Below are 14,238 nucleotides of genomic sequence, written 5' to 3' on the forward strand. Positions count from 1 at the left end.
ATATTGGGAAATAGACAGTGTGGTGCTGTCAAGGACAAACTCTCCAACCACCCCCTTCCAGCACCACATACATATTTCTTCAACATTATTTCATCATAATTTTGTCATATGTTTGACTATATTGCTCTGTCAAAGACTCTCCATGATCCGATATGGCCTTCAGGGAAGCGGATAGTAACTGAATATGTATACTCCCTCCAAGTTACACCGAAAAATCAAAGGGGAGCACTCATTCCATTCGAAAATATGTTACCTCACTTTCAATGGTGCAGCACAGCATAAATGTCTGATGGGCGGAGCATGTTGAAGACTGATTGCAGACAGGAGTGAGGATTGCAGGAAAACCCATTAATTTAGAGAGACTGTTGAAAGGTTCTCCTTTGGGCCTGCAAAACTGGCAAAGGAGAGGAGAACCAGAGAGTTCCTCCGATAGACCAACTCTATATGAAGTGGGAGAACCACAACTAGCAGAAATCCAGGAACAAATACCGTATTGGTCCGAATATAAGACGACCCTGATTATAAGACGACCCCCCGTTTTTCAACACAAACATTTAGAAAAACAGATTTGCAGACTAGATTTGCCGAACAAAGAACTTCATTTTATTTTAAAATAACAATATTAAAAACACAGTGAATTAAACACAAAGGCAAACTATGTACAGTATGATTCAAAATTAATATCAAGCAATAATAAAGCAACATTTTTTAAATAACAGAGAAAATACAGGCCACACATTTAACTAAACTTAACAAAAATTCGCCAAACTTCTCCTCCGATGTCTCTCTATCCCTCACACACGTCCTCTGCCCCGCTGTGTTCGCTCTCGCTGTCATCGCTCCCCAGCTGCTCCGCTTCCACCGGCTCCTCCCAAAGCACGTCGTCCTCGCTGCCGTCCAATGCATTTGAGATGCAACATTTTTTAAAGCCATCGATGATGCTCTGTGAGGGAATAGCATCCCATGCATGCAGGATCCATTCACACAGTAGACTTCTCTCCGAAGTCTGACGGCAGGCGTTGGGCCAAACTCGTTCTCCGTCTAAGTGACAGTCCATTACGCCGCATCATCCTACGACACCAGCCGAGGCTGGCTTTAAATCCAGTGATGTTGAGCTCTCTGGCGATTTCCAGGGCCTTAACCTGGATGACAGCTCTGGTAATGGGCATTCCCTCACTTCTTTTTTCCCTGACATATTCAAAAACCCTCCGGTCAACCTCAATGAAACGACCACTTTGAGGACCACGGAAGGATTTTCGCTGACTGTTAGCATCTTTTAGACGTTGTTTTTCTGCTCGCCATCTTCTTACATTACACTCAGTGACCCCGAATGTCTTGGCAGCTTGGCAGTTGTTAGATGACTCTGCCTTATTGACAACCATTATTTTGAAATTGGCATCATAGCTCCTCCGCTGTTGTTTATTGACCTGGCCCACTTTTGAGCCACTTGTCTCTAAATGGTCAGCCTGTCTTTCCATCTTTAAACACCGTAACGGGCTGGTTGTTAAGGACGCCTCTTCCCTCCGTCCGGAACGAATTTTTGGCGCCATCTGTGCCCGCGAATGTGTATTGACATTTAAAGGGAGCGCCGAAGAAGAGAAACTGCGCTCTGAATACTAGACCCCGAATATAAGACGACCCGACTTTTTTGGACCTATTTCGAGGGGAAAAAAGGCCGTCTTATATTCGGACCAATACGGTATGCTGCATATTGTAGCTGTCGTGTTTCAGTAGCAGTCTATGGCTACTTCAACAAGCTGAAACCAAAATCCAATTATAGACCACAAAGGCCAAAGTGTAACATATCAATTAATTGCCTGGCATCATGTTGCATGTTGGATCAAAAGGGCCAAATGTGCCTATTGCTATTGTACTTCATCCAGAAACACAAGAGTCTATTACTCTGCTGTTTTCATTGGGTTTATTTGAGAGAATTGAGTGAAAACCAATCAAGACCTTTCTCCTATTGTATCTCCTCCAACACAGCATTAGCCTTGTTTGTTTTAGTAATGTGATCCCATTTGTCATTCTGTGTGACAAGCACTCCAGCCCAACAACAAACCAAGTCAGTCAACTGGCTGAAAGCTGAAAGCCCTGCAGGCCTTTTGGGGCTTTGGCTCAGGGCAGTGGGTTCTAATTGGTCAGACCAGTGTTTGAGCTGTGGAGAGAAGCCAGGTGACTGGTGAGACTGGCGACATCCAGCTGCTTGGCTCAGGCTGCCCTGGTCATTTGTTTGTCTTCCTGCCTTTGTTTGTACTAGAGATTTCCTGTGTAAACTCACGCAGCAACAAGATCCTTCTCTTTGGAAGAAGAAGCCCCTCAATTATGTTCGGATGGAGAATCGTAATGCAAATGTATTTTCTCTCCTCTCTCTCTCTCTCTCTCTCTCTCTCTCTCTCTCTCTCTCTCTCTCTCTCTCTCTCTCTCTCTCTCTCTCTCTCTCTCTCTCTCTCTCTCTCTCTCTCTCTCTCTCTCTCTCTCTCTCTCTCTCTCTCTCTCTCTCTCTCTCTCTCTCTCTCGTACCAGTCAAGAGTTTGGACACACCTACTCATTCAAGGGTTTTTCTTTATTTTTATTATTTTCTACATTCTAGAATAATAGTGAAGACTGCAAAACTATGAAATAACGCATATGGAATCATGTAGTAACCAAAAAAGTGTTAAACAAATCAACATCTATTTTAGATTCTTCAAATAGACACCCTTTGTCTTGATGACAGCTTTGCACACTCTTGGCATTCTCTTTTTTTTTTATTATTCATTTAGCAGACACTCTTATCCAGAGCGACCTACAGTTAGTGAGTGCATACATTATTTTTCATACTGGCCCCCCATGGGAATCAAACCCACAACCCTGGCATTGCAAACACCATGCTCTACCAGCTGAGCTACATCCCTGCTGGCCATTCCCTCCCCTTCCCTGGGCCAATTGTGCACCACACCATGGGTCTCCCGGTCACAGCCTGCTACAACAGAGCCTGGATTCGAACCAGGATCTCTAGTGGCACAGCTAGCGCTGCAATGCAGTGCCTTAGACCACTGCGCCACTCGGGAGCTTCACCTGGAATGCTTTTCCAACAGTCTTGAAGGAGTTCCCACATATGCTCAGCACTTGTTTGCTGCTTTTCCTTCACTCTTTAGTTCAACTCATCCCAAACCATCTCAATTGGGTTGAGGTCGGGTGATTGAGGAGGCCAGGTCATCTGATGCAGCACTCCATCACTCTCCTTCTTGGTAAAATAGCCCTTACACAGCCTGGAGGTGTGTTGGGTCATTGTCCTGTTGAAAAACAAATGATAGTCCCACTAAGCCCAAACCAGATGGGATGACGTGTCGCTGCAGAATGCTGTGGTAGCCATGCTGGTTAAGTGTGCCTTGAATTCTAAATAAATCACAGACAGTGTCACCAGCAAAGCACCCCCACACCATAACACCACCTACTGCTTTACGGTGGGAAATACACATGTGGAGATCATCCGTTCACCCACACCGCGTCTCACAAAGACATGGCGGTTGGAACCAGAAATCTCCAATTTGGACTCCAGACCAAAGGACAAATTTCCAACGGTCTAATGTCCATTGCCCAGGTTTCTTGGCCCAAGCAAGTCTCTTCTTCTTATTGGTGTTCTTTAGTAGTGATTTCTTTGCAGAAATTCAACCATAGAGGCCTGATTCACACAGTCTCCTCTGAACAGTTGATGTTGAGATGTGTCTGTTACTTGAACTCTGTGAAGCATTTATTTGGGCTGCAATTTCTGAGGCTGGTAACTCTAATGAACTTATCCTCTGCAGCAGAGGTAACTCTGGGTCTTCCTTTCCTGTGGCGGTCCTCATGAGAGCCAGTTTCATCATAGCGCTTCATGGTTTTTGCGACTGCACTTGAAGAAACGTTCAAAGTTCTTGAAACCCTGTATTGACTGACCTTCATGTGTTAAAGTAATGATGGACTGTCATTTCTCTTTGCTTATTTGAGCTGTTCTTGCCATAATATGGACTTGGTCTTTTACCAAATAGGGCTATCTTCTGTCACAACACAACTGATTGGCTCAAACGCATTAAGAAGGAAAGAAATTCCACAAATTAACTTTTAAGAAGGCACACCTGTTAATTGAAATGCATGCCAGGTGACTACCTCATGAAGCTGGTTGAGAGAATGCCAAGTGTGTGCAAAGCTGTCCTCAAGGCAAAGGGTAGCTATTTGAAGAATCTCAAATATAAAATATATTTTGATTTGTTTAACACTTTTTGTTACTACATGATTCCATATGTGTTATTTCATAGTTTGGATGTCTTCACTATTATTCTACAATGTAGAAAATAGTAAAAATAAAGAAAAACCCTGGAATGAGTAGGTGTGTCCAAACTTTTGACTGGTACTCTATATCTTGTTCTCTCTCTCTCTCCATTTTCCCAGTGAGCACTGTACCAGAACAAAACACAACTTACTGACTGTAATGTCTCGGATGTAATTGCACATCAGACTCCCCTTTAGAGAACGTAATGTCATAATGTCAGCTCAAAGTTAGCTACACTCTAATTATTTCAAGACATTTCATCAGATAAGCTATGACAGAATTTGATATATTCTGCATTTAACAATTTTGTGTATAAATCTCACAAAATGGCGTGCGAGTGGAAGCAAAACGATGCCAACACAACACAATTAATGAAGCGGACCATCTTGATTAAATGAGTTTAGCAATACAGGTCCAAGCTCACCCTTCCTGTACAGAGACTGAGTCAACATACAGCCGCAAATAAAAAGTAGAGCAAATGGAGAGAAGCCACTTGTTAAAGACCATACTAACACCACAGCAAATACCCTCACCTAACCCGGCAACCAGAGGCATAACCACAACCACGTTTATAACCAGGTGTCCTCATCTACTGTAACTGTCAGATTCGAATAATCAAATGGAGCTTCTAAACCAGGTCAAAACAACCACAATCTCAGTGCACAGTAACAGCTTGATGTTCTCATCTGTTTATTGCTATGGTATGCACTGTGCAATATATAATATAGTTGTACATCATGTCTATAAAATATGCAGAGGGGAGATTCTGTGTTGATGAATGCTCCATTCCCACCACCACTGTATATGGGGCCAGAATGAATCCATTGTTGCAGACTTTAAGGCATGCTGATACTCAGCTATTGTCGTAGCTAGACTCACACCGGAAACTTTCTCTCAATGAATAATGGAAACAGAGAGAGAGAGAGAGAGAGAGAGCTCTTTGCTTGAAGGGCAAAGCCTGCCCAGTGACATAGAGAGAGGGAGAGAGTAGCAAAGTCACAAAGTTCTTATTGAGGGCTTGTGTCTGAGGCTCAGAGGTCCAATAGGAAATGTTCCTGAGGAAAACGGTATCTTCCTTCTAATTAGACCAGGTTTGCTGGAGAGAGCGAGAGAGAGAATGATCTCTGCAGGGGCTGCCCTAAGCTCCCAATCTTGTTAAAAGGATTACAGATTTAGCCTAATAAAAGCGTTCACTTCTGTTCTGTCACAAAACCCGACAAACACAATACACAGCTGCAATGGAAAGTGTTTTTTCCACAAATCAAACAATGCCTCGCCATAGTGCTGTCCGCTCACTGATCAAGTCATTTCAAAAACAGTCGTATATTGGAACTGCTTAGCTTGGATGTGAGTGATTGCTTCATTTGTCAAAGTAACCCACTGAAATTATTTGGGTTGTTGGAGCTATTCCAGTGGAGCATTTTAGTCCAGGGCTAGGCTTAATTTGTTTATGTGAAACCCTGTATGTAGCAGTGAAGATGTCTCGCCACATTCAAACACAGTGAAACACCGCAAACTATGTAAGCCATCCTAATGGTTTACAGCCCAGTGATGCTGCGTTGTGAGAGCCTTTTTACAACACTGCCATAAATATCACATTAGATAAGCCAAAGATAAGCATTAAGAAAGAGACAAGATAAATGTTAGGAAAAGGTTCTGATCGAACCTGTCGTAGAGTTTAACATTCTGGTCTAACCCGTCGTAGAGCATTAGGGCAGTAGTAAATCATATGGTATCTGCGTCAGTGTCCTTTCTGGAGACAGCATGCATGGCCAACCAACAGACCATTAAGAGGATATGTGTGACTAATTTACAGCGTTCACTGGTCGAACTCAACAGTTTCTTAACTTCAAGATACTGTAGAAATAGTTATGTGGAACTCGTTCTGCTGTTTGTTTGTTTTTTACTTCACAGTCCACACTAAATTACTTTGAACATGGTTGGGTGGAACTCTTAAGTATATCTCACTGTTGTTTTTCAGAGGAAGAGAAATGGGAAAAAGAAACACACAGAGAAAATATATTTAATTGAAGAGCAATGCCTAGGAGAAGTAGACTACTCATCCATCTGGTCCAGATTAAATCTGTCAGAGCAGTGCACTCCCGCCGTTGAACTCTGCAAACTGTGTGTGCACGCGCGTGGAGATTGATTGACAGGTTTTGGCTTGCAGAACCTGGTCCCACTTATGATGCTTTCACACGGGCCGAGACGTGACGGTCAGTGGGTCATGACCTGGTTCAAACAATGACGGAGCTCCTTATTCCAATGTTAGGGTCAAAGGTCCTCCAATCAGAATCATCCATTTGTCACCTTTATAATACACATCTAGCTTTTAGCTTTGATGTCCCATTTGAGAAAAGCTATGTGGTCCCAAAGACCTCAATACTGACCTCACGTTTGACTTTTTGGGGGTTATTTTGGAGTCTTGTCAGACTAGCTCCAGTTGTTTTGGTGCATGCTAAGTGATAACAATCAATTATAACATATTGCACTTATGCAGTGTTTTTGCAGATGCTAGTCAATGGGGTGGAGAATACTGGAAAGGGAGTGGGAGTGAGTTTACTTACCAAGAAAGAACTGTCCTGCAGGTTTCATATGAGAGAGAGGGAGAGGGAGAGGGAGACAGAGCGAGATATTATTTTAAACTAATTGAAGGCCAATTCATAAAATAAATGAATTCATTAAATAAATAGCCTACATTTCGAATGACTAACCATCTATGATATACAATAACAAACACTCTGGTGGAGTCCCAGTAAATGGAAACAGGAGTGAAAATCGCGATTATATCTTCAATGTTTTCCAGACTACCAAGAATTCTCTCTCTCTCTCTCTATCTCTCGAGGATTGGTGGGGGTTGCTAGTTTAAGCCAATTGGCAGTGAGCAATGCTAATGTCATATCGGTGTGGCTCGTGAGTTGAGATCATTACGAACGGGGCGCTAGTGAATTTATTCGGAGATGCGGTGACATTCGTTGATGAACTTTACAAAGTAGTCACTTCACACGTTTTGCCTACAACATGCAGTCGCCGACATTTGGACGAATCTAACCGCTCAGTTCCGGACAAGTCTACGGACAGCGGTGCGCTTTCTGGACATTTCATCCTAAACCAATTCGACGTAACGTGAATTGTTTCTACAAGTCAAGGAATATTGGTTCTGGAGACCTTGTTTACCACGACTGAAATCTTTGGGGGTAAGGGTACCATTTATGTTGCGTCCGTGTATCAGTGTATTTCAAATATCAAATGATAGCAAATAGATGGCATAATGTCAACATTTTTATATTGAAATTTCGTTTAACTTTTAGGAGCCTGAATTGAGCTCCCCCGTGAAATGTGTTTATTTGTATTTCATTATTTATCATTAGTAGCCTCACTTTATTAGGCTACTATTCACAAGAACCATTGTGCTATTTTTAATCTAGAGAAGAAATGCATTTTCTATCAGATGCTCTCTCATATTTAAATGCACTGCTGTTGACTATGAAAGCGTGTAGGCATTTTTTAGCAATGGTCTGAGAGAGGGCTTTCTATATCCTACGTTACATATCAGACATGTTATTCATAATGTTTTCAGAATCCCCATGGTCTGTTAATCATTATGAATGCTTTCCCGAAATGAAATAGCCTAGCCTAATGGGCAATTAACATAGCCTAGCCTAACCGTCGAATAAGATCACAAATACTTTCCTTCTTAGTGGTGGTCTTAGGAACAAACCCTAACTTCTGTACTTGTTGCAATGTGGTCTAAAATATAGTGGGTGTATGTGTCGAACTTCGAGATGTGGAGGCCCCCTGGGTTCCAGATGTATGGACTCAGCTGTTGCCTGTCACTTTCGTGACAACTGGTCGGCCAGGCACTGTGACTGTGGCCGCCGTGCGCTCTGTGAACCGCGGTGCGCTCTGCTCAACTAGTTAAAGGAGAATGTGTTTACTCTCTGTTCACAGTGTCAATTTTCATTTTCTGTCGTCTCGTGTTTGACATTCTTGGTGGATGGATATACTGTTAACTAGACTCTCTCAATGAGGGAATGCTGACACACACACTCATCACAATATTGTAAGATAACCAAAGTCACCAACACATGGAAGTTGGTGTTATATTTAATTTACCAAAGCTTTCCTCAAATAATATTTGCTCCCAACAGGGGACAGTCAACATCAACATAAGCCACTAAACCTGTCTGGAGGCTTGTAGCCTAGTGTGGCTCTGTGGCATTCCCTGGGCTCAGTCTCTGTCAGACGGACCCAGGCAGACTAGCTTGAAATCTGTCACAGTGGCCACAGCTGGGAGGCTGCATGGGGGAACGAAAAACACTGATAGCTCTCTTTCTCTCAATTAAATGCAAATGGCTTTATTGGCATGGGAAACATATGCTTGCATTGCCAAAAAAAGTGAAATAGATCATAAACAAAAGTAAAATAAACAATCAGAAATTAACACTAAACATTACACTAGCATACGTTTCAAAAGAATAGAGACATTTCAAATGTTATATTATGGCTATGTACAGTCTCTCTCTCTCTCTCTCTCAATCCATCTTCTAATCCCAGCACAACCATGTTTAAACCCTGTCAGCTCAGAGGTGAGAAAAGACAGGCCAGTTCTCACACTTCAGAGTGGTGTCTCACAGTGTCACGGTGTTATGCATGAGCAGTTTTAACTGAAGGTGTTCTGTCATTCTGTCTTATTGGACACTTGGTCAGTCAGTGACGGGATACAATCCATGTGGGGTTGAGTTAGTGTGATCTCTGTCCATGTGAAAGTTATTAGTGAATCCAAGAGCAGAAACATGTGTGTTTGAAACACTATGGCATGCTGTGTGTTGGTGTGTGTGTGTGTGTGTGTGTGTGTTTCTTGGGTAAAAAAGGGCAGGGAGGGCTCCGAGCAGAAATCAAGGGAGGGGTGTCACCTAGTGGCCAGAAGAGCCACTTACTGCTTTGGTTGGTAGCTTTTTGGTCAGCTCATCAATGGCATTTAACTATGACATAACTACACTGAACAAAAATATAAACGCAACATGTAAATGTTGGTCCCAGAAATGTTCCATATGCACAAAAAGCTTATTTTTCTCAAATGTTGTGCACAAATTTGTTTACATCCCTGTTAGTGAGCGTTTCTCCTTTGCCAAGATAATCCATCCACCTGACAGGTGTGGCGTATCAAGAAGCTGATTAAACAACATGATCATTACACATGTGCACCTTGTGCTGGGGACAATAAAAGGCCACTTTAAAATGTGCAGTTTTGTCACACAACACAATGCCACAGAACTTTTGACGGAGCGTGCAATTGAGCTGTTGCCAGAGAATTTAATGTTCTCTTGATATAGTAAATGGTACAAAGAAAGTTATTTGATGCAGTGAATCATTGATAATTGATGATAATCCAAAAGGGATGACGTTTGTGCTCAGTATGCTCTATCAGCATAAATAATGAATATGCATCTAAGCATATACACCATACACCAACGAATGTTGTTGTGATTTCCTATGATATAATATTCAAAGTTGCTTTTATATAAAGTATTATATACATTTGCTCACAAGCACATCTCTATAGGCCTACACTGAACAGCTGTGTTCATTTAGCTGTTTCGATAATCTAGGAGGAGAAATTAAGTCTGGAGAAATCAGGCTTGCTTACAATGGTTTGCAGAGGGTGAAAATCCTCTCTTATGAATATCCCGTTATTTATGGAGAAAAGATTAACAGAGAAAAGGCCCAGGAAAAGGTTTCTGGACCAGCCCCAAACGTCTATTAATGTTTGGATGTCTCATTTTGGAAGATTTATCTGAATCAAAGATGCCATGAAAATATTGATTTTTTTCATTTTTCCATCTAATATGAATCAGAATTTAATCCTAGAAGGAAAATAAAAGCTTGGGTTTGTTATAAATTCTCTTGGACATAGTCTTGGAAACATTGTAGATGCACCATGGCCAACTCTGAGTGCCAGCTCAATAAATCTTAAGTTTGTAGAAAAGATGGTTCTTCATTATATTGTTATATGCAGCAGTGTATTGTTAAATCCTTACAGGATCAGGATTGTGTAGTTGATAACCCTGCCTGCTTATTCTCATACGAATACCCCAAATTACAGTAAATTAGGCTGGTCCCAGATCTGTTTGTATGTTATTGGCCTATATAGCCAACTCCTATGATCTTTACTATTATCCTGGTCCCATATATGTTGGCACAGTATAACCAATTCCTAATGTCGTTGCCAATGCCTGTAGGCGTTGGCTATACAGCACAAACAGATCTGGGACCAGGCTGCTCAACTCAAGTAGACCTTTCATCCAGTGAAAGTGACTGGTTCCATAACATTAGTGCTGTGGTGTGCCAGTGCATTAGTGTGTCATCAGCTAGAGGTGTGGAGAGCCGAGGACTGATCACAGACATGAGTCCAATCTTAGACATAAAGTCAGACACGTCGACGTGTGTGCGCACACATGTGGCAGACACACAGAAAAGTGTGTGTTTGTGCACGTTTGTGTGTATGTGTGCGGCAGACGTCTAGCCGAGTGTGAATGAGCAGAAATGTAAGCCCCGGTGCCTGTATGTGTATACGTTTCTTCTGTTGATTTAATACCCCAAGCAGTGAAATGTACACAGAGCTGTGTTTGTGCAGGACTGAATGAATCACCATCACGTCCGTGTAAATCGCTCTCAAGGCAAACACTGGCACTGGGCTGGCAGGCTTTTATCCCCAGACAGAGTGTGTGTCTGTGTGTGTCTGTGTGTGTCTGTGTGTGTGTGTGTGTGGGCCAGCCCAGCTCGCATGGGCTAAAAGCAGTAGGGTATTTCCATGTAAAAAGCCCCATGAGCACTAACATGTGAAGTTCATAGGAGCACATCACATTTGGTGTCAAATGAAAGCTAAGAGTCGATATTTTGGAGATATTAATCTATATATAAATTGTTCAACCATTTTCCATCCAAAAAATGTGGACTAAGCAATGGCTTTGATTTCTGGTCAAAATTGGTCTTCGAAAACATCTAGCAGAAAACGTCTTAAAAGGTAGAAATACACCAAAACACATTCATCTTAAAGTAAAGACTCTTGCCAACGAATATCAACATTTACATTTAGTTTGGGAGAAATTATTTGCCTTCTGTAAGTTTAAGAATTATTGCCTAGTGGCTTGTCATTCTGTTACCAAAAACCCACATATCTTTAAGATATTTTCACATTTCTCTCCCTCATGAGGAGAGAGGATAATGCAAGTTCACAGAAGTAACAAGTAAAGGTAGACCTACCAATTACCGTAGTTAGTGTTTTTACTGATAACAATTTGGTTTAGGATTTATTAAATGATTAAAATGCATAATTCTGTTACCAAATCGGTAACAGAATTACCCAGAAATCTGTAACAGAATGACTGCAACTGAATTGGCTACAATGGGAGTTCTTAGTAGTCACAAACCACAGTTGGGTCACCTGCTACTGTCCTCCCTTCCACTGGTATACTGTGATGTTCAGCTCATAACTGTTTTCTTTCTCTTTCTGTTGCATGGTGGTCAAAGCAAGAGTGTGAAAACAGTCTGGGCAACCCCTCCCTCTCTCTCTCCCTGTCTCTTCTCTTTCTCTCCAGTTAATGTCACCTCTCCTGGCTCTTACTGACACCTACCCATGAGCCCCCCTTCTTTCCATTTACTGTAACCAGCCCTCTCTCCCACTGAGCACCGACCGACACCGGACGTCCATGGACATTGAAAAGTAGTAGAAATTTGGTCAGTCCAAATCTGAAACTAATCAGAGACGTCTGTTTTACAAGTTTGGACAGCACAGTACAGTACATTACAGTAGGGCACAGTACAGTAAAGACGAGGTGAGGAGAGCAGAGCAGAGCAGTACAATTGTACTGTACAGTAGAGTTTAGTACAGTACAGTAGAGCACACTAGAGTACAGTATAATTTGCTGTATTGTACTGTACTTTACTGTACTCTACTGAACTCTACTGTACTGTACTGAAGTATACTCTACTGTACTATGCTATACTGTATTCTACTCCATTTTTCTCTTTCAAAATCTTAAGCTAACAAGGGGTATGCTTTTTGCTCTTTTTTTTAACAAGGGGTATGGCATACCCCCCACATGCCCCCTCAATGCTTCTCTTCTTTTGTTTTTTTATTTGTAATGATCAGGATGATGATGATGATGATGATGGCGGTAATATGAGCGTTCGTGCCTCGGTGAAAAATCAAACTATTGGTAGGTGAGAGCTAACGCATTGATATCCAGTTGTGAATGAGTGAGAGAGGTGAGTGGCACATCGTTTTCCTTATTTTGGAAAGGGGGACCGTCAACAGGGAAGAGAAAGGAGGCACTAGACTCAGAGCAGCAATATTTAGATGTTGACCCGTAATTTATTTTCTTTAGTCTTAACAATATTATTAATTTAAAAAAACGGTGCAAAACCTTGTCAAATGTGAAGAAAAATGCAGAGCTACGTCCCTAAGAGAGAGAGAGAGAGAGCGAGAGCGAGAGGCTGTGAGCTGTGTGGAATAACCCAGTCTTTCATGGCCAGACTAGGGAGAGGTGGCAGTCAAACCATGGCAGTCAATACAGCAGAGTGACTGCAGAGCCCGTCGGTGGCCTCGGCCATAAACAGTTTGTGGTAGGATGGCGGGGAGCTGAATGAATTGTGGCTTGTTTAAACGCTGGTGGTCCCTACACACACGGTCACTCAAAGACTCACTCTTTGTAAACGGCTGTGCTTTGCTGCTTGAGTTATCATTTTTATGTGCTCGTTCAGAGAGAGGCAAGTAAGATACACTATTATCACGATCTTGTGTAGGAGTTTAATCTCAGGTTTGCCTTATGTTTGCTTTGCGTTGAAGATGTTCTACTTTAACTTTCAACTCGAACAGTAGTTACGCTAGCGCCGAGGTCCTTAGTTTTATCATAAATGTATGTTTTCTTTGCGTTTCTTGAATCTCCCAACATTAAGGCCTCCATGTGAGAAGTGCCTGCCTAAGCTGTGCCCTACATTTAATTGATTAAAGGTAGTTAGTGATTTAGCACTTCCAGGCGCAACTCTGTTTATTAGGAGTTGCAGGATGATATGGGGGGAAAAACAGACATGGCACACACATTGGAGTTTTATGCCCTACCAGACCAGTGGTGCTGTAACCACACACACACACACACACACACACACACACACACACACACACACACACACACACACACACACACACAACAAACACAAAAGTTTAATGCCCTACCAGATCATCTGTTGCTGCTATAACCACACACACACAGCGTAATTGTGGGTAAAAACATCAGACAACCACGATGATGAAAGTCATACTCCAGCACACACACACACGTATTTAATTATTTCCCCCATACCTACTCAAGATGCCCAGCTCTGAGGGTGGAATCTTAACCTGAGATGCGCACACTTAAGTTGATGATAGCGTAAATCATGCGTTCATTGCAATGGAGCATTTGCGCAGAATGTAGAGCTTTTTCTACACAGGGTTCTACCTGGAACCCAAAAGGGTTATCCTATGGGGACAGCCGAAGAACCCTTTTGGAACCCTTTTTTCTAAGAGTGTACTATCCCCATAGGAGGGCCTGTGTTTCCCTTCTCCTCATCTATGGGGTTCCGTGTCTTACGTGGCCATCCTTCCAAATCTTGTCTCGGTACGTGAGAAGCCTGGGCTTCCGAGGTTATTGGGTTCCTACTAGTAATCACAGTAGCATCACAAGGATAGGAGAGGAGAAAAGAAAACATCACCCTGAGAGATAGTCATTAAAGAACACAGCTTATTTCCCTGGACCCCAACAGCAAAGTAATCTAGAGGCTTCTGCCCCCGCCAGACCCCTGGCTGGAAGTATGCAAAACACTCTTCCCCTCCCCTGGTCCTTCCTGTGTTTCTCATTCCAGACCCGCCGGCCTGTAGTCCAGCCCCCGGTCTGTTGTCG

At 42.4% G+C, this 14,238-nt stretch overlaps 1 protein-coding gene across 1 annotated transcript in view; it reads left to right on the forward strand.

The window, feature by feature from the left end:
• The first annotated feature begins 7,180 nt into the window (after positions 1 to 7,180).
• The window catches only part of LOC121577048 (prickle-like protein 1), a 45,118-nt gene continuing 38,060 nt past the window's right edge, over positions 7,181 to 14,238 (forward strand). The window contains exon 1 of the mRNA XM_041890758.2: positions 7,181 to 7,491. The gene's annotated coding sequence lies outside the window, so the exon portion shown is untranslated. The remainder of the gene's footprint in view (positions 7,492 to 14,238) is intronic.

Source organism: Coregonus clupeaformis, chromosome 11, assembly GCF_020615455.1.
Source record: "Coregonus clupeaformis isolate EN_2021a chromosome 11, ASM2061545v1, whole genome shotgun sequence".
Taxonomy (NCBI): Eukaryota; Metazoa; Chordata; class Actinopteri; order Salmoniformes; family Salmonidae; genus Coregonus; species Coregonus clupeaformis.